Source organism: Eulemur rufifrons, chromosome 29 (assembly GCF_041146395.1).
Source record: "Eulemur rufifrons isolate Redbay chromosome 29, OSU_ERuf_1, whole genome shotgun sequence".
NCBI classification, from domain to species: domain Eukaryota; kingdom Metazoa; phylum Chordata; class Mammalia; order Primates; family Lemuridae; genus Eulemur; species Eulemur rufifrons.
This window is the reverse complement of record NC_091011.1, coordinates 32894577-32914737: the sequence shown is the minus strand read 5'-3', so window position 1 is coordinate 32914737 and position 20161 is coordinate 32894577. Positions and strand designations below refer to the sequence as shown.

General features: G+C 36.4%; 1 protein-coding gene across 1 annotated transcript in view; it reads left to right on the top strand.

Moving 5' to 3' along the window:
* The window catches only part of HDAC9 (histone deacetylase 9), an 830046-nt gene that overhangs the window by 731107 nt on the left and 78778 nt on the right, over positions 1 to 20161 (top strand). The gene's annotated exons all lie outside the window — the stretch shown is intronic.

Genomic DNA, 20161 nt, shown 5'->3' with positions numbered 1-20161 from the left:
ACAAAGGGAAGTAAAGGCAGAGTACAAAGATAAGTACAGAATGCTAAAAAAAAAATAACTGAATGGAGGAAAATATAAAAATTCTAATAAAAGAGTAAATAATCAAATCCGGGGCAATTTTAAAAAATGGGTGGGAGTAAGGAGCCACTACAACAAGAAAAAAGCGAAAATAGTAAATGCTGTTATTTTCAACAACTACTATAGTTTATGAAAATGGGATTTGGGGGTCTCTATATTTTGAAAGTGCACTTAAACCCCCGAGGAAGGCAACATGGTCAGTGCCTGTACAAATTAGTCAGGTCTTGTGTTGTTATTGTTAAATATTTTGATTATCATCGAGGTTTAAAATAATACTTTTATAACATGATGGGAAAACGGGTGCAATTGGTTGCTAAGTGATTGGAGTCAAGATTTCAGAGGTAGAAGGGATTAGCTAGAAGGGGTCCTGTAAACCCACCTCACTCTGCTCTCCAAAGGTGGACTCTGAAACTAGAGAAGTAAAGGTACATGTCTCTGTCACACAGCCAGGGAATGGTAGAGCCTGGTTTCAAGACTTCCAGCCCAGGACTTAAACTAGATTGCAAACAGCAAGTTTTTCTCAATACACGTCCGTAAGAAGGTCTATCTCACCCCAGCATGGTGTTATGAGGGAAGTTTGAAAGTTTGACTATTTGATTAGTGATCATTCTCTGTGAATCTGACACAAAGGCACATTTTCTCTGTTTAGAGAAAATAGTTGCAATTATTATTATTTTTAACCTGGCCCGTTGTGAGTAGCTCTATTCTCATTTCTGACATTGAGAGAGTCTTGTGCTTTACATCTTCTCCATGAGCACAGCTGTCCTGCTTGTCCTCTGCAGACACTGTTCATCGTTCATGGCACCCACTGTGTTTAGAAATGGTGGCCACGCTGAACTCGTGCACTCCTTTTCAGCTGCCTGTGGTTTTACCACTTCTTAATGTGCTAAATTTAATTAGACTGTGGTCGCTAGCCCCTTATTTTTCTGCCTGCCATTCTGTCAGTTAATGTTTCCCTTGCACAGGTCAGAAGGCAGAAAGGGGAAGAGAAGAGGGAGAGGAATCCTTAGCCAAATCCAGGTCAAGCTGTCTAACCAAACGGTAGCTGATTCTACTTCTGACTCGGTCTCTGTTTCCCAGCCTCTATGGTACCAAGAGACCTTTTCAGTAATGGAAACATTCTAAAAATTCTTCTTTTACTCCTGTGTGCCGTTGTCTTCCTTGACTTCATGCAGAGAAACACGAGGAGCAAAATAATTGTAAGCATTACAGCCTTTCACTCTAATGACCTTGACTCTGCACTGGGATAAATGTCTAATTACAAAGAATTCAGCACAGACCACATTAGCGGGGCTGTTGTTTGCTTTACACACAGACCCAACATCTGTTGGATCTTTGGCGTGGGGCTTTGGTTATGGGACCTAAATCCTGCTGTTCTCTTAAAATGAATGTTTGGAAAAGAAGGTGCCCTTCTAATATTTTGGTCCTGAGAGATACTGCATCACAGGTTCGAGCTAAAGGCTCACAGCCCCTGAGAAACTATGAGTAACTGGTTAGATTTTGATTTGCAGATCCAATCCCCAAAATAACCCTAAACATCAGAATCTATTTTGCCGTTTTGGTCATTGTGATTGGCAGAGGGACTTGAGCACATGGCCATCTCCCCACCACTCATAGCTGCTGCATACGAACAGCCCCCTGAAGGGTGTCAATATGACTGTTTTTAGAAACTATGTAGATACAATCTCTATTTTTCTTATATTGAACTTGGAGTGGGCAAAAAGAAGCCTATTTTCTACAAATACATTAGCATCTTCCCTTAATTTGAGTTTATTGGTTTGCGATATAAGTGGCAGGAAATAAAGAATTTCATGTGCTTTTATCTTTGGAAATAGCACATATTCTTTCAAGAAAGAATACGCTAATTGATTGAGGACTTGTCCAACTTTTAATAGAAATCACCACAAACACTGTTTTGAAAGTTATGCCTGTGTATTATGCAGTGTGATATATTCTAAGGGTTGCACATCCTGTTAAAGCACCACAATTCTTAGTCCCATGAAATGCAAATCTTCATGGGAAGAAGGTGACAAAGAACAATGTGAGGGTCTGAAGCCTCAGAAAAGACTGCCTGAAAGGGGCTGCGTTTGGGGACTTCTCTTTTCCAGGACATTTCCTCCCTGCTCACAACCCTGACCCAAAATGGCTAGAGAAAGGCTTCTGGGCCTTTTTTAGAACTCCTGGGGATGCAGGCAGATTGGTGGGATAATATGCATGTGTCATGGGCTATAAATGAATGTTATTATAGAATTGTTTTAGGCCAAGATCTGTCTGTATTGAAAAGAACTCACCTATCTGGTTATTCAGATATTATTATCATCCACTGAAATTGCTTCTATTTTCTTTATTAAGACAATTCTTTGGGTTAGCACCTCTTCATCAGATTGAAAGTGGAAATAATTTTTTTTAACTTAATGTTGTCTTTCTCAATCTCACTGTTACTCAATATTTATCTCTCTCTTTGCAAACTTGTACCCCTCCTAATTTTTATAGCATTGGGGTCTCCTGGATCTCTTCCTGCAATTTTAAGGACTCATTCTCTTCTGCTTTTTCTTATTTGACCTTTGTTTGCTCCCTGAAAGGTAGAGTGTCAGAAGTTCTGTCTCAAGCTCCCTTTATGTTTAGGAACTTGACCTAAGTAATGGAAGGGTTAATACTCATAATTTGGGCTGGTAAAACGAATATAACTATGTTAGAAAAAAAATTTTGGAAAAAAAATCACCCATAATTCTTCTCACAAAAGACAGTGTAATGATTTTAGTGTGAATATAACAAAAAATTCTTGATATTTAAGAATATAATTATAATTTTGAGCAGATATTAAATCTTAGTTTAAATTATATTTCCCTTGGAAAATTAAGTTGGGATCCTTGTAAGATTTCTAGTATTTTGACTGTTAATTCTGGTCACAGATGTTAGTTACAGAACTTTTTGTTGTCCAGAAGCCATTTTGACTATACCAATTCAATGTCTTTGCTAGAAAATATAATAGTAGAAAAAATATATACAGTATTTGAAATAAATACTTTCAAAATAGCACTTTCTCTTACACAATCTCATTTAATTGCCCAAAAGTCTGAGAGGTAGTATTTTTTTTTGGGGGGGAGTAGTATTTTTTATCCCCATTCAATGAAATAGAAAACAATAAAAAAAATCTCTGCTTATTCCTGAATGTTGTATAAGGTGATTGTAATTTTTATCTATAAATAATACTGATAATTTTAATACTATATATAATTAGTATATATTTTTTATAGAAACCATGGAAAATAAAAAGGTGTAAAGAATAAATTAAAAATTACTTATAATTCACAGTCTTGATATAATCTTCATAAATTTTTCATATTTTAAATCTTTCATATGTATTTTGATTCCTGCATTTTAAGATCAACATAAGTATTTGTGTCATTAATTATTCATTAAAACATAATTTAACTCAAATTATAAATATAAACCATTGTTTTATTTAGGTCAGATTAAAACATAATTTCTGATACCTATATAATATTTACTTAGTTCCTTATTGGTGGACATTTAAGCTCTTTTCAAATTCCCATTATCTTAAATATGGAGCAGACTCAAATGAAGTTCTTCTCCATTTGAATTTGTTTTTTTACTTAAGGAAATAATTGTAGAAGTGGAATTATCAGTCAACAGGTATGATAATTTTTTAAGTTTTTAGATATAAACTGTCCAACTAATTTCCAGAAAAACATGAAAATTTATAATCCCACTAGTAATATATGTAAGTATCAATTTTAATTCACCTTTATTAATACAGAATATTAATGTTTTTGAAAAAATCTTTGCCACTTTATAAGTGAAAAATGGCATATTTTGGGGTTAATTTACATTTCTCTGATGACTCTTAAGTTAGATATTTTTAAATATTTAATGGTCATTTATATTAACTTATTACGTGACCATTTGTAATGATAATTTGAAGAACAGAACTGTTTGAATTTTTGAAAATATTTAGTTGAATACATGAATTCTTATCAACGGTTTAAATTTTGGAAATGAGAACAATTTATTTATTTTGCATTTCATCTCCACCTTCCTATTTTGTTCTAGTTCTACTGGGATTGTGTGGTATAATACCAGTTATCTGAACTTGAATACCTTCATAGATTATCTCCTGAAGTTGCCCCTTGCTAACCATCCCCATTGCTGATACCTCAGCTAAGGTCTTTATGGTTTTTGCTGTCACCTAAATGCATTCCGGTCTTTTCTCCACATTACTATCTTTCCCTGAAGTAAGATGGCATTTGTTTCCCACCTTACTATCTTAATGATCTCTGCTGGATCAATGTTGTTACATCATAAAGCTCCTTTGAAGGAAATAACAGTCCAGTTATTCACAGTCTGGTCCTACGTTCGTCTCCTACCTCTCAGCTTTATCGTTTTCTTTCTCTCTCTGATTTCTCCAATCCACTTTTCATCTCTTTGCCACCATGCATGTCATGATTCAACTCCATTGACATTTTTACCATTTTCTGTATGTGTCATGGCTTTGGTAATTCCATGTCTGGAACATGCTCTTCCCTTTGTCTGGAAATATTTTCTTCCGATGAATAATTACTTCTCTTCCTTTAAAGCAGTATTTTTTTAACTGTGAGTTGCAGCTCATTAAAAGATTATGAAATCAGTTTAGTGTGTCAAGATTGGCATTTTTGAACAGAATGTAATAGAAGATAAAAGAATATTAAGTACTGTTTCATAAAATATGGTTTAGTTGTGTGTGTGTGTGTGTGTGTGTGTGTGTATACTGGTTCAGGAGGTGAAATGTCATTATTTGCTGTTGATTATGGTTTGAGAATTTTGAAACACACTAAGCTTCTGTTTACGCAGCCAACTCAAATATCATTTTATCTATAAACCCTTTCCTCTGTTCCCTAGAACAATTAATAACTTCCTTTTCTGTGTCTACATGTACAGCTATACTTTTTAGAGTAATTACTATTTTGAACTGGGAGACAAAAAATCTATATCTGATTAGAGAACTTATCACTTTGAACTGGGGGAAATTTGTTTACAGATCTATTTTACACATGCCACATGAGCTCCTTAAGTATAGGAATCCGTCCTAATAGTATGAAATCTAACACTGGGCAACTTAGCATTGAGATTCAGTGCAGATGCTCATTGAATATGTGGAGGATAAATTAATGAATGAACAAATGGACAATATGAATAAGACAAACTTGTAAAAACCAGCTTCAGCTATTTTGTTTTCAAATGGAGATATGATCTATACAAACCAATTTGAATATATTTATATAATATCTGCTATTTGGAAAAGTTTTTAAAAACAACTCTAATTCTTTTAATAGGAGGGTATAGTACTGCTGCATTGATGACTATAGAGGATTATTTGGTTGTAGGACAAATATTCTTGCACAAAAGGTTAGCTTTTAAGCTTTTTATCTATTGAAACCTCTGCTTCTGCCAGGTGTTCAGCAGCTCATTTAGCATGTCGCTGTATCACAGAAGAAACCACGTGCCACCATGACATCCACTTTTTTAAAAATAAAAACAATCATAATTATTTTTTAAATGATAATTTTACTGTAGCAATTTGTGTATATGGAGTCAGACATCTGGATATTTGAAAAAATGGGTAATCAGCTTATTTTTTCACTTCTTATCTGGAATGTTTGAGTATACTGTTCTTAGAAATTGCTTTCATGCTAATCCTACTGACAATCCATCATCTAATCAGGGTATATTTTTGTCATAACTAATGAAACAGTAAATATCAACTACTCTGCCATGTCACCATAGAAAGTCCAGAGTTTTTGGTGGAATGAACATTGATATTGGACTTGTGCCTAGAAATAAGTTGCTGCTCAATAAATACTGACAACAATGTATCATTTTTGCCATTTCCTAAAAATGGGAAGTGGCATAACTGCTTCCTATCTAAATCCCAGAAATATTGAAAGGATTTCTTCAATACACTATCATATGCCTTCATCACTTCATAGAATTATAGTATTTAGAAACATTAATTTTTCACCCCAAAAATGCAGTCAAAAGGCAGTGAAATTGTCAGGTTTCAGAAAACATGATCTTCAGATTTAGGCAGATCTGAATTTGAATCCCATTTCAACCAGTTATTTGCTGAATCAACCTAATCAAAGGTCTTAACCTCATTGAGTCTCAGTCTCGTTTTCTATAGTTGGAGGATCAAAATACATAATTTCATGTATGTTGTGAATATCTCAGCATTAGAAGGAATGTATAAACTGCCTAACTCCGTGCCTGGCACATGGTACCTTGTCAAAATGGTTGATAATTTTATTGTTCATGCTAGAAGAAAAGAGTTAGCTTGTTCCTAACAGTTATGAAGTGTTTCTTTAGTTTTGGGATTAATCCTACTGTACTGTCATTTTAGATAAGAGTAAAATTAAAGCTCCTTGATCTCGGGCTGGTCTTCTGATCGAGGAGATAGCCTAACTCTGCACTTCAGAGCTCCACTCAGGCCCCAAGTTTTTCTTCCTTCTTGGTCTCTGTCTGGCTATGCCTCAGGGAACAAGAAGGATTTAAGTTACTAAATGAACTTGCCTTTTGTCTTGTTCATCTCACATTGTTACGCAATTAAAAAAAAATTTTGATGATGCTGCCTCCCTCAGAAAGGCCACATCAAAAGGTAGAGTTCACCAAAAATAATACACACTTTTTCCAAAGACACAAACAGTTCCTTGAAAAGGATGTTATGCTGTAATTTGTTTTGTGAATTCTATAAACCACAGAACATTTACTTACAGTAAATTTTGACCTTTCTTTTTCTTTCCTTTTATGCCTACAAAGCTCCATCTTCTCTCCTTTTGAGAAGAAATATAAAGGCCAACATTCTGTTTAATTTTAAATATATATATATAAACATATATATAAATATACACATGCACATACATATATATAATTTTATTGGAATACTGAGTTTAATTTTTAGTTAGGGTCCTTTGGATTTATGCAGTAATATTTTATGGAATGCAATCACTTGTGCAAAGACCAAAGAGAGACTCATTTGAAACTCTGCAAAAAGAATATTCTGTACTGCTCATAGGGTGATGGGAAATGCAATATGTGTACTAAGCTCCACGTTGCACCCCACCGAAAGCAGAGAAATCCCTATGACTGATTTGATGGTAGTAAAATCTCTTTAGGGATTTTTTTGGATAAAGAAAGTAATAACAAAAATGGGCACATAATTAAGTTTCCAAAGTGCACGTGTCACCAGCATCTTATTGTCTCCCTGGAGGGGAAATTTACTAATGGCTTAGGTAGACATTTTTCCTGCTATGAGTGAGTCCGTTTCAAAAAAAAAATCAGCCTTTCCAAATTCTCTAAACAATTCTTTGCTATTTGAGTTATAAGAACATTTTACTGTCATTTGTGCTCTATTTTCTACTCATTACGGCAATGTTTTACAACCACCAGGTTGCTATAGAAATGAAAATAAACAAAAATTTGGAAAGATACATGTTGTAGAGGCTTTTTCTGCCTTTCTTTCATGAATCATGTGGATTACGTTCTTCAAATATACTTTCTTCCTTGGTTATCCAGTTGATCTTCACTTAAGGAAACAAAAAATTAAAAATTTTGATCTGATTTGTGTCAATTTTTTCCCAAAATCTTCTTCAATTCTTTTCATGACCTTTAAGAATAAATTGGACTAAAAAGAGAGAAAATTAGAAAGAAATAAAGGAAAGAAAAAAAGGAAGGAAGATGGGAAGAAGTAATAAAGTAGGCTTAAGAGAAATTAGAACTAAAAGTCTGCTGTGGAACTAGAATCTCTGTAGGCACCCACTGGAACCATAGGAAAAATGTACCGACAGGGACAGTCACAGGCAATTTTGAAGGTGTTCAAAAAGGAATCAATAATTCCAATCCATTATGCTGGAGAAGACCCTTGTTCCCCCTACACCCCCTTGTAGTTCAGCATTGGTTACTTAGGACTTAGTCTTTTACTAATCTGTTAGTGGTGGAGTGAAGGCTTTTCTAGATTTTTCTAGACCAGATTTCAGTACAGAGTTCAACAAAAGCAAAATCTTTTAATTCTATTACTACTGTGTTTATATATGATAATTAGATAAAAATCACTTTATCCATTTTGGTAGACTGGAAGCCTTATAATTTTGCCCAGCTTGCTATGCTTGAGTGTGGGATTTTGCCTAGTGATGCAATACCATTCTACATTCAGAGGAAGACCAAATATAATAATACAAATATAATAATACTACACTCACTGACACTACCCCCAAATCAGGAAGAGGTACTGTTAAGCAGGATGTATCTCCTGACTCTTAGCTCAGAGATACATTGGCAATACTTCTGAATTACTCAGATATATTACTGGCTACATGACACATCAGAGGCAAGGAAATTCCCTTAGTCCGTTCAAGTATTCATTCTGTTTTAAAAACATAGAGTTCTAAAATTAGCATTGACATTTTAATGCTCTAAAGCAATAGAAACTTACTGAATGTCATATTTAAAACTCTAATTAGAAGAATGATCTTTCTAGACTAAGAATATATACAAATACACATGCATATACATATGCATAGTTAAAATATATTGTGTAATATTACGACATACATGTAGTATTTGTATATAGGTTCCTTATTCTCATCAAGGATTCATTTCAAAACACAAAATACTATAATTAGCATTAGTATTTTAACATAGTGAAACAATATAAACTCACAATGCCATATTTAGAACTCCAATCTCTTTATTAATAGAATAATAATTCTGCTCCAGGAATATAGCTCATGTAAGCTTTGCTTTTGGAATGAAATGGCTTGCTTTCCACTCTAGGGTCTAGAATGATGGGCACATCAGTGGGTAATGTAACAAAAATTTCAATCAGAAAAGATGTGCTTCAGGCAACGGCTTTTCTTATCAAATGCAAGAGAAAGAGTAAGAGGGAAAAATGTGTTCCTTTGGTATGGTAGATCTGGAACATAAAAAAATCTAGAATGTTTGAGCTGCATATAACTTTAGAGATTATTCAAGAGAGTCCCACTCCCCAGTCCTATTATGTAGTTGGGGGACTAAGACAATTTACCAAGGTTACACAATTTGAGGCAGTACCAACAACAGAAACTGGATGTCTTAAGTTGGAATCCAGCAATCTTCCTGCCCAACTGCAATTGAACACTGAAGCCAGAAGACTCAGTTTTGGGTTAGTACTCCTTGGAAAATATTGTGGAATTTGATGCCCTTTTTCAAGGCTTTTGGAAAAACTCCATCTTTTTCCCCTCTCCTTTCATGCAATGTCCCAGTGCTCATCAAAGCAAGAAGGTTAGAGAACTCTGAACTTGCAGAGTTCCCATTTTAATGATTAATTTGTACAAATAAAAAAGAAATGGACACTTAGAAACATATGTAAATCAATGAACAAAAACAAGGCATGATATATTTGTGAAATGTGCCGGGGCTGAGGAAGAGTGAGAGTGAGGGACCAAGAAAACCTGAAAAACCAGAGAGGGCATCACTAGATGTTCCACTCAACAATTATTCAGTATCCACTACGTGCCAGATACTCTTCTAGGTTGCTGGGATATATCTGTGAGAAAAGAGGCAAATGATTTCTTCCCTTCAAGAACTTAGTGGGAAGAACCAGAAAATAAACAATGAACATAAGATTAATACATAAGCAAACCCTGTATCACTTTGGATGAAAATGAGTGTTATGGGGGAAAAAGGCAGAACAAAGAGTTAGGAGTGACAGAGGTGGAGTAGGTGTGGGAAAGGGCCTCAGGGGAAGGTCTTACTGAGAAGACAATAGTTGAGTAACTATTTGAGTGAGGTGAGGGACTTAGGCCTCTGAGGAAGAGCATTCAGGCAAAGGGAGTAGCCAGTGTAAAATCCCTGGGGCCATTGTGAATAATGCAGCAATAAACATAGAGGTGCAAATATCTCTTTGAGACCCTGATTTCAATTCTTTTGGATAGCTATCCAGAAGGGGGATTGGTAATATAGATGGTATTCATTGGAAAATATATGGCATTTATATTTTTAATTTTTTTGAGGAAGTTCTACCCTATTTTCCATAGTAGCTGCACCATTTTACATTTCCACCAACAGTGTACAGGGTTCCAGTTTCTCCGTATCAAACAGCTTAAGTGTCACTTAATGGATGAATAGATAAAGAGAATGTGGTATATACATATAATGGAATATTATTCAGCCTTAGAAAAAGAAGGAAATTCTGCTATATACAACATGGATGAACCTGGAGGATATTAGGCTAAGTGAAATAAGGCAATCACAGGACAAATACTGCATGATTCCACTTACATGAAGTATCTAAACTAGTCAGTCAGAGTAGAATGGTGGTTACCAGGGGCTGGGGGGAGGTGGAAATGAAGAGTTATTGAGATACTATTTGATGGGCATAGAAATTTTCAGTTTGGGAAGATGAAAAAGTTCTCGAGTTGGATGGTGGTTGGTTGCAAAATAATGAGAGTGTATTAATACATAATGGCATTGAATTGCATACTTAAAACGGTAAATGGTACATTTTACCAAAATAAAAATAAATAATTATTAAAAACAATTTGTTTGGTAAGGCATATTTGTGAATAGAGTCCTGGCAGAGAGTTGTAAGAGCTGGGGTCAGAGAGGTGCTGGGCAACGTCATTGTCCAGGGACGTAAGCATCATTTACAAGAACCTTTGCTTTTACCCTGAGAAAAATGATGAAGATCTGATTAAATACACCAACCTGGCTGGCTGCCATGTTGAGAAAAGAGCACAGAGGGTACCAAGGTAGTATGGGCACCTCTTACAAGGTGGAGTCTTTAATCCAGGTGAGAGGTAGTGTTGGCACAGGCCAGGATGTCAGCCCTGGAGGTGTTAGGGTGTGGCAAATTGCTGTATATATTTTCAAAGTGTGAACAATAGTATTCATTAGTGGATTGGCTATGGGTGTATGAGAGAGCGGGAGCTGTCAAAGTTGGAAGATTGAGGCTATAAAGAAAAAGGAGGGTGGTAAAAGAAAGAAAGGGACAACGTGTGCATGTGTGTGTGCATGTGTGCACTTTGGTATGTGTGAGGAGTGGGAAGGTGAAGGTTAGGGAAGAAGAGCAGAGCTAACTCAGGTTGAGGCTGGGGGAGCAGGGGGAGAGCACTAGTCATACTTGGTGTGCTTAGAGAGCCCAGCACTGAGCCTCTTCCGCAAATACCCATAATATTCCTTCATTTAGTGTCTCCCCACAAGGACCCAGTGGCAAGTGAGGGGCTGGGAGCCATCCTGATGCACCAGCAGCTGCAACGCTGCCCGGAATCTGTGTGGGAGCTCTTCTTTGATGCTCTGCCTGGTGACTGTCATGAAGAATTGTCCTTGAAAGCATCTTTCCCTTGTTACTTCACACATGACATATAGGATTGGATGGAAAAATGTGCATGCTGTAATGGACATTTTTGTTTTTGTAAGAAAAACCTATAAAGAGCAGAATTCCTTGTAGTGTAGTTCTATAATCTGGTATTTTTAAGCAATGACCTACAATTAGACTATAAAGAAAAATGTAGGCTTGGATTTTTCACCTGTAAGTCATATTTGCATGATTACAATATGCCATTATAAATTACACAGGGGATCAAGATCTGCTGTCTCAGAGGTGACACACAGCCGATCATGGAACTGCTTACTCAAAACTTTCGGGTTTCCCCTCTTGCTCAGAATGAAAGCCGAAGTCCTACGAGGTCCTACATGAACTGGCTTTATACCACCTTTCTGACCCCAGTTCCAACAATCTTTCCATTCATTCCCTTTGTGTCAGCCACAGTGACGTTCTGTGATGCTCTGAATACACCGAGGGCCCTCACACCTCTGGGCCTAGGTGCTCGGTCTCCCCTCAGTGGCTGCTCTTCCCCCGTAATTTCGCTTGTGCCACCTCCTCCCTTCATAAACAGTTCTCATTTCTGCTGTCACCACCTCTCTGCGTACTCAGATCTAAACTTGCACCTCCCCCATGACTTTCTGTATAATTCGCTTTTTACTTACTTTTTGCTTACTTGCATGTCCTTACTTACTTCCTTGTTTATTTCTACACTGTCGTTCTCTCCTGTTAGAATGCAAACTCCATGAAAGCAAGAGATCAGGGTCTTTGTTTGCTATGATCCCTGACCTGTACCTAATGTCCAAACTCACTTGCCATGTCCCCTCTGGTGGACTGTGTTCATGTTGTTTCTTCCCTGTTGGTTTCCATTCTCCTCTGTCACATCGTGTATGCCTGAGTTGGTACTTTGCCATATCGCAAAGACACGTTCTCCACCTGCCTTTCCTTTTAATCTGTGATCCCCCTGAGGGCAGTGCAGCAGTGTATTTATTTGCATCTTTGAATCCTGGCACCAAACCAGCACTTCCCGTATAGCAGGGGCTCAATCAATGACTGCTAGATGAAGACAAGAATATTGTTGAGTAACTCAACAGGTTAAGATGATTTGAAATTTGCTTTGAAATTTCAGTTGCAGGCTGTGAAACCAAGCCTGTTGTCTTCCTTAAAGCCACAGTTTGCTCCTATGGGAGCTCCCTTCTTGCACTAAGCCTGTCAAATGAGTGAGTAGAATCTTATACCCTTCCCTCAGCACATTCTGGAATGAGTCATGGGAAATTACTAGTGTGGTTCAGCTTAAGGACAACACTTGACTCAATGTGGGTGCAACCAATTGTTTGGCCATTGATGAGAAATGAAATAGTTCCAGAGATCTGATTCTAACTGAGAAGTTCAGAATCAGAATCAATTGCTCCAAATCTCACGGAAAGAAATCCAGAATGGATTCTCTTCTCTTGACGGTGTTTTGTATCTAATCATATGATCCATGTGTCTTTTTATTATTAGTAGTAGTATTCTCTTTGTCTCCCTTTATTTCTGTAAGCTCAATGTATTCTCATTAGCATGTGTCTCACTTGGGGTAAAGACATACAAGGAGAAGGTCGGGTGCGGTGGTTCACTCCTGTAATCCTAGCTCTCTGGGAGGCTGAGGTGGGTGGATTGTTTGAGCTCAGGAGTTCGAGACCAGCCTGAGCAAAAGCGAGACCCCGGCTCTACTAAAAATAGAAAGAAATGATCTGGACAGCTAAAAATATATATAGAAAAAAATTAGCCGGGCATGGTGGTGCACGCCTATAGTCCCAGCTACTCGAGAGGCTGAGGCAGAAGGATCGTTTGAGCCCAGGAGTTTGAGGTTGCTGTGAGCTAGGCTGACGCCACAACACTCACTCTAGCCCGGGCAACAGAGTGAGACTCTGTCTCAAAAAAAAAAAAAAAAGAAATGCAAGGAGGAAAGACATACTCTTCAAGAAAAGCATGCTAGAATCATCTTTGGTAGGCGAAGATAAAAAAAAAAGCACATATGTTATTGTCATTATTATTCCTTCAATCATTTGCTTTCTAGCAAAGAAATATATACACAGTCACTGGACCCTCTTCATTTTCCTATGGCATATCAACTACTTTGGTCCTATGCCTGCCTATTTCTTTGATTTATTTCCTTGCTTTGCAGAAGTAAAGCTTACGTTCTCAAGTAAATATTTAAGAACGTGTACATTGGAAATAAATTTCTGATTTCTTACATGTATTAAAGTATTTTTATTTATATCATATACTTGAATACTAGTATGTAATGGCTGGAAGTAGAATTGAAGTTTAAAAAGGATTTACCCTCAGAATATAAAGATATTCAATGGTACCGATTTGAACTTTGCTGTCAGTATCATTTTCTGTTTCTTTGAGGATACATTTTTTTTCTTTTTTAAGGATCTCGGAGGATCTGAAGATTCATAAGACTATGTCTAAGTGTGTGTGTTTGTGTGTTTTTTTTCTTTTATACATTAGAGCTTCACACTGGTTGAACTTCTCAAATCCATAGACTTGAGTATTTTCCAGTTCCTAAAAATTATCTTCTGCTGTTACTTGATAATTTCCTCTCCTCTCTGTGCCTGGCTATTTCAGGGACTCCTATTATTCAAATACAGGGCTTCTGCAATGATCCTTTCTTTATGTTTCATGTTTTCCCATTTATGTTTTACCTATTTGCATCCACTTCTGAGTGATCACTTCAATTTTATTTTCTCAGACCTTCTATTAATTTGTGCGATTTGGTTATCTTTAAGTACTTCCTTTGTCCTTTGTTCTTTTTCATAACAGCATTTCTTTATAGCTAAAATAGTTTCTTGTATCTCTTTGAGGTTATTATTTCTGTTCCCTAAACTATCTCCAGACTCATTTATATTTTTGTTTGTTTTAATCTTTTTTTATACTGCTGGGTTTTCTCATGTGCCATGTAATGCCTGACTTTTCATTGATATTTAAGAAAGTCTGGTATCAGTTTTCCCTGTGGTTGTGTAAATGGGTCACTTGAGAGCTCTATGTCAGCTGGTGTGGGATAGAGGGTGTGGATCGCCAAACCCCACTTTAGAGTTAGCATTGTAGAAAATGGCTCATAGTCTCTGAGTCCTCTCAAATGATAAAATAAGGACTGTATATTAGGGCACCAGTATGCACATTAGAAGCCTTTACTTTGTAGACACATCCTTTTGCTTAAGAAAAAGGCAATCTGACCTGACCGTTTTCCCTGGTTACTGGCAAAGGGGAAATGTAATGAAGGTGTTGGAATGTAGTCTGTGTTCTTAACCAACTGAAACTTCTTTGGCTTCTTGTTTGTAGTCCTGCCTCTCTCTTCCTTCACCAGACCCATTTCCTCAGTGGGGTTCCATTGGGTGGAGTGTCTCCCTTCTCTTCCGTGGTCCTACGGAAGCAGGTGTAGGGCAGCAGCTCTCTTTTTTGTTTCATCTTTTCAGAATGCTCCCAATTTCCCTCTTCCAAAAGTTTGTTAAAAATCTGTTGACAACTCTCCCATTCTCTTTTGTTGTTATAAATTTATTTATTCATTGTATTCTGATACTTGTTGACATTTTATTTTGAAGTAATATTGGAATTACAGAAAAGTTGTCAAAAGAGTACAAAGTTCCTGTATGCCGGACACCCAGTGTCCACTAATGTTACAAACTTACATAACCGTAATACAATTATCAAAATAAGAAATTAATATTTGTCCAGTGCTATCAGCTAAACTGAAGATTTTATATGGGACTGAAGTTTTTCCACTAATGTCCCTTTTTCTGTTCCCAAATCCAATCCAGGGCCCCTCCTTGCACTTGGATGTCACATCTCCCTAGTCTCCTCCAATCTGTAACAATTCCTTAATCTTCCCTTGTCTTTCACGGCCAGGGCTTTTGAAGAATACTGGTCAGTTATTTTGTCACACATTCCTCAATTTATATGCCTGAAGTTTTCTCATATCATATCTAAGGTTATATATTTTTAACAAGAACACTATAGGATTGATCTGCCTTTGTCAATGCATCATAGAGAAGCAGTCCCAAACTTTTTTGGCACCAGGGACCTATTTCATGTTTCATGGAAGACAATTTTTCCATAGTGGGGAGGCGCTGTGGGGGGAGGCAGAGCTCAGGCCGCCGATGCTAGCGGCTGTAAATACAGACGAAATTTTGCTGGCTCGCCCCTCCTCTCCCCTCCCCTCACCTCTTTCTCTGAGGCCTGGTTCCTGAGTTTCATGGAAGACAATAACACAATTTTTCCACGGTGGGGTTGGGGGAAGGTAGAGGTGGGGATGGGGAGGTGAGAGGATGGAGGGGGCATTTGTGGGGCAGAGCTCAGGAGGTGATGCGCAGCCTGGTTCCTAACAGGCCACTACCAGTACCGGCCTGCGACTCTGGGTTGGAGACCACAGTCATAGAGAATAACAGGAGATGTTAACTTTTATCACTTCATTAAGGTCGTCTCTGCAGTTTTCTTTTTGTAATGCTTTGCAATTATGCAAATATTGTGTTTCTCCTCCAACTTTTGCCCACTAATTTTAGTATTCATCGATGGATCTTGCCTGCAGCAATTATTCCTGTATTGTTCAAATGGTGACTTCCTATTTCCCTCAATTCTTCTACATTTAAGACTTGATATTTTTCTGTAGGAAAGAGCTATGTCCTCTCCTCTCTATTCAGTATTTATTTATCTCACTGTGGACTCAGTGTTTGATTCTATGGATTATAATCCAATACTATCATTATTTATTTTGTTCCTCAAATTATTCCACCTTTGGCCATTGAAAGCTCCTTCACACTGGTTTGTATACACTATTAACATGTACCTATCTCTTTTTGAGCATTTCGTTGCTTTCTGTCACCTCAAGTTGTTCCAGAGTCATCTGGTATTTTGCCTAATGCAGTCCTGGAACCAACCACTTCCCCAGGGACTCATGGGTCCTTTTACTGGAAATTGATATTAGAGAGCAAGATCTGGTACTGACTGGGTTCCTGTTACCGGGGTTTCATTGCTTTTAGGAAATATATACCATCCTACGGATACCCATCAAAAGTTATTTCTGTATCTAATTACCTGATATATATTAAAAACCATGAGTTCATATGTGTATTCCTATCCTTTCTTTTTCAGTGCGATATTGGGAAAGATGAGAGGCAAACATGTATGCTTTGTTTGTTATCTTTAAATAGAAAATCCAATTCTTCAGATAAAATTTTAAATGAATGTCTTCAAAGATTTGTTATGTTTGAGGACAAATAACATTGTTTTTCATGCTCAGCACCACCAAATACATTTTTCAACCTTTCAGACACCATAGATCTTTTGAATAAAGATCAGTCTAGACTGGCATAAATAGAACAGTGCAAATACTTTCATGGACAGGCCTAAGATAATTGCCAAAATAAAGAGACTTGTGAAGTCTTATTTGATAAATTTATCAAAGAGAAGAGCAAGAAAGAGTTTAATGTCGACAGAAGGAAAATAAATATGACTCAGTTCAAAATTGAGCACATCTTTAAGCTAAAACAGTGTTTGCAACATAGTAGATACTCAATATGTACTTGTTGAGATGAAAGAATGAACTTTACCAGTGTCACCATCTACAAACATCTGTTGCCATATAGTTCTTCGATATAATAGAAAACACACAGGATATATTGCAGAATAACATCACATAACTCTGTTCTCATTATGCATCACTAATTTAGTCAACAAACTACTACCACTCTGATTTAATTCTTGGAATGGATATTTTTAAGTAGGAGGAGTCTATCAGGTGATGTATCTTTTTTCAAAAATTCACATCTTTTTCTTATTTTTTTAGAGTGAATTCTAATGTATAGGATTAGTCCTGCAAGATGGAGCATTTTAAAAACCTGCATGAAATTGTAAAACCCATATGCTTGTGAATTCAGGAAAGGCCTACATAACAAATGTGCTGTTTGCTCCAGATAGAAAGCAGTGATTCTGTATATTCAGAGGTATCTGGCATAGAGGGATATATTTCCCCTGTAACTGGGTAAGATGTATTTATTAACAGAGTATTTGCATTGGAATGAAAACCTACTCTATTCCATGCCAAATTTCCAATGGCAGAGCAAATTTCTACTGTTTTGTTCTAAAGTTAGAATAAAAGTTTTAAAACTTTTGGAAAAAATGGGAATTTATAAAAATGTTTTGGTGGGGGAATGGTTTCTATCTCTCTTTATATTTTTTGGTTTATGCCTTCATTTTGATGGAGTGTATTATCCAATACCTTCTTGTGAAGATATTTGTGGGAGATTCTATTTTTTTAAGATTTGAAAGTCTAAAACTCTATTCTACTTTCAGTTTTGGTCAGCAGTTGAGATGTATATGGGATTCTAAATTTTTAAAATTTTGCAATTGCCTCAGATGTAGATTCTCCTATATGGGTCCTCTAAGTTTCTGATCTATTGTTCCCAATTTACCAGATCTCTGGTTTTTTTTTTTTAGTTGTTGTTGTTTGTTTTTTGCTGTACTTTCTGAGACAACTTGTCGACTTTATTTTCCAAGCAGTTTATTGTATTTTTTATGTTTTCAGGGTTTTTTTTAGTAGCACCCCCTTCTGATTTTATAGATGTACTATCTTATGTCTTTAAGGATAATCCTAATATTTGAAATTATGGTTTCTTCCCTGCATTTTATCTTGTTTTCCGAGTTCACTTTCTTTTATTTATTATTTTGCACGTTTTGCTATCTTGCATACTTGAAGGTTTCTTCAAACAAATGGGGACGATCCATCCTGTTTGAGAAAGGAGCACTGAAAAGACACGTAACTGGGTTGGGCTTTTTGACTGGTGATTCACTGTAGGGTTCGCTAGAGGAAGATTGGAAAAACAAGCTGACTGTGTGTCTGAGTGACACACAACTGTCAGACTCTCTGAGTATTTCCTGTTTGGTCAGTTAGTTTCTCTAGAAAGAGAGGGAAAAAATCAGCTTGATTTTGTGGCTTCTCTGTAGGCACTTACACTCTGTAAATCATGTCTATGTTTCTATATTCTTAAATTATGTTGGCAACCTTTGTCTCCTGTTTGTCCACCAAAAAATACATGCATATATATTCAATATCCATGTATAAAGAGAAGCCTTAATGGAGAACATAGTAAGTGAGATGTGCCTTGAAGGTTGGGTAAAAATTAGAAAGGCACAGATTAACCGGAGAAAAAGAAGAAAGAAAGATGACCTGCTAATAGAAGGGAAGGAGATGGAAAATTGATTACTATGATGCATATGATTGCATGGACAACCTTGTTCAATCATCTATCTACTGATGTTTGTAAATGCATCATTTGTTCTCTAAGGGCATTCATAGGATTAATAAAATTAAAGAGACATATGGCTACTCCACTCATATGAAAAATATCGAATTGATTATGTGTGATACTTTTTATAAAAATTACAATGTAAGAGTTGGTATTATTGGGAAGTGATAGAATCCAATATATCTCTTTGATAACATAACTGTAGTAGAAATTCTTAATTTTACTAAAGAAAAAGAATAATGACATTTTACATAGTAAATAAAGTTAGGTTTTCACGTGGTTTCACTGACAGGCCGATTCAGATTTACATGGTTTTCTGATTTTGGGAATCCTACTGTGGGAGTCCCTTGCATGTACATTTATGAGCCCGAAGGATGGAACTTTTATGACAGTAGTGGAGTTATTAGAGAAAATATTTCATTCATTTATAGTCTACGTAAGTTTCAATTAAATCATATATTTTTATTTTATAACTTCAACAAATTCTTGTTTATGCCATGCAATTGAATTTTTAAATATAAAGTTAATATGTGATCATTGCAGACAATCTGGGAAATTTACAAATTTAAAACACTTAAAAGAACTAACTATGTCACTACTCAGGGATAACTACTTAAGATCTCTTTTAGTTATTTCTCATAAGCACACAACCCAGGTCTTCATACTTTTTAAATTCACTACAGCATGCAGTTTCTCCATTTCACGAAATAGTCTTTGAACTTTGAGTTTTTATGATGGCATACTGGTCTTGAAGCCTACGTTTAAAACAATTTTATTTGGTGAAGCCCACTTGCATTCCATAGTCATTCTCTCTCCAAACCAGCACTGATGAGAAAGGGCTTAGGAAGCCCTGAGAAGGCTGGAGAGGTGAGTGTTGAAGTGTCTGAGTGGGACCAGCAGGCGATGCTGTCATGGATGGGGCCACCTCGTTCCTGGTGTGTCTGACTTTGGCCTCACTTAACATTATAGTCTGGATTCTATTAAGGGAATTTTGTGTTTTTCCTTTGCAAGAGTCACCCCCTACCACGACAAATATTTAAAAATGTTTTTTTTTTTTTTTAGTTGGAAAAGCAAACTTTTTCCCCAAAGAAATTTATAGTTCAAATTTACACCAAGTTCTCACTAACTGGAGCAAGCCGGGTTTTCACTAAAGCTTCGACTTTCCTCTGTAAAACATTAGTCACTCCCTTGGAAGAAGCAGTTTTTTTCATAGGCAGTGGGATAAAATAGCCACAGATGTGTGTGTAATATGACAGGCTTTAGAATGTACCTGCAAAGCATTTTTTTGTTTTTCAATTTGGAGAAAAAAGATGAAAGAAAAAAGTCTGATTTGGGATGTTAAAATAACAGTGATTCAGTATTAAGGAAATGATAAGTTTTTGATCCACTCAAATAGTGTTTTCTTTTCCGTTTTCTTTATTCTTGGGAAGTACTTGAGATT